The following is a 1,982-nucleotide window of genomic DNA, read 5'->3' as shown; positions in this document are numbered from 1 at the left end:
TTGAATCCCAAGATGGTTCCAAGGTATGCAAGCTAAAGCGATCCATTTATGGGTTGAAACAAGCTTCGAGGAGTTGGAACATTCGTTTTGATGAAGCCATTAAATCTTTTGGTTTTATCAAAAATGAGGATGAGCCATGTGTATATAAGAAGGTTAGTGATGCTATCACTTTCCTTGTCTTATATGTGGATGACATCGTTGATGGGTAATGATACGGTATGTTGACGACTATAAAGGTATGGTTGTCAAATACATTCTCCATGAAAGACTTAGGGGAGGCAACCTATATTCTTGGGATTCGCATCTATAGAGATAGAGCGAAAAGAATAATTGGTTTATCCCAAAGTCTATACTTGGAAAAGGTGTTAAAGAGTTTTAACATGCTTGTTTCCAATAGAGGATTGTTACCAGTGAGACATGGTATTCATCTTTTTAAAGAGATGTCTCCAAAGACACCAAGAAAGAGATAAGATGGCCAGGATTCCATATGCTTCACTATTGGAAGTTTAATGTATGCGATGTTGTGTACTAGGCCTGATATCGCATATCGTTAGTTTGACTAGCGGTATCAATCCAATCCAGTTTGGAACTCGATAGTCATCAAGAATATCCTTAAGTACTTGAGAAGAACTAAGGATTTATTCTTGATTTATGGAGGTGGAGACTTGCAATTGGATGGTTATACCGATTCGATTTCCAATCGATATCGATGATAGAAAGTCTACCTGGATATGTGTTCATTTGTAATGGAGGTGCGATCGGTTGGAAGAGTTCCAAACAGAGCACGCATCGCAGATTCCACTATCGAGGTGAGTATATTCGCATCGATGTCGCAAAGGAAGCTGTTTGGATAAAGAAGTTCGTGACAGAACTTACAGTAGTTCCTTCCATTGAGTCAGCAGTTCCATTACACTGTGACAACAATGGAGCAGTTATTACAGGCTAAGGAACTAAGGTCTCACCAAAATCCAAACACATAGAAAGGCACTACTACATTATCAGAGATATAGTTGGGCAAGGCGATATAGCCATGCAGAAAAATAACATCACCAAAAATCCAAATGATCCATTCACTAAGCTTGTGTCACAAGTTCAGTTAGACCGGCATCTTGAGAAGATGGGTCTAAGGTATTGTAATGAATGGCTCTAGTGCTAGTGGGAGATTGTTAGTAGTATGCCCTAGAGCATATCATTTAGTATGTATCTTGTACATAATTTTATTAATAAAAGGCATTTCCACTTTTCCGTTTACATAATATATTTATGTGTAATAGAAAAGGTCCATTGATATTTTGTTAGAAATATTATTCTTAAGTTGTTAAGAATATGAGTGACAATATTTCTAGCACAAAGTATCATAAATAGGTTCACAATAGAGGATACTTCATAATAAGGACATGACTTATCCGTAAAGATTGTATTCATGTTTGTTCCCAAGTTATTTATATGAGATATAAATAAGATGGAATGGTGAGTCTCATGCCATATAACAAACATGATAGGCACTTATAAATGATAAGTAGGTCGAACTAGTGACACTTATGACAAACACATGGAGTTTACTCTTGTTAATGTTTTGTCATAAATCATATCGATGCATATAATCTTTAGACACGAGATAGCACGGTTATCTTGTATATAGGTAGTTTGAGTTTGATCGCTTTCATACTTGTACTTGTGTATGGGTATATGGGCATCTGTTGGCTCCTACTAGTTATATATGGAGGTAGGTGTTGATCAAGATGGAATCTCTCTAAGTAAATAGAGATAAAATCCTATGTTCATTTAATTGTTCTTGATGTTTCAAGTTCTGGCAGACAGATAGATTTATTCAGAAAGAGTTTCGATGAGAAAAATCTTTTAATCAAGAACTGGAATTAAAAGAGAACATAATATTCATAGCAAATGGAGTTTGACATAAACCATGACTCACTTGAGTTGGGATTTTGTAAATGAGAGATTCTAGTGCATGGTAACATATG

Source organism: Hevea brasiliensis, unplaced genomic scaffold (assembly GCF_030052815.1).
Source record: "Hevea brasiliensis isolate MT/VB/25A 57/8 unplaced genomic scaffold, ASM3005281v1 Scaf574, whole genome shotgun sequence".
In the NCBI taxonomy this organism is placed as follows: domain Eukaryota; kingdom Viridiplantae; phylum Streptophyta; class Magnoliopsida; order Malpighiales; family Euphorbiaceae; genus Hevea; species Hevea brasiliensis.
This window is presented reverse-complemented; position numbering follows the sequence as displayed.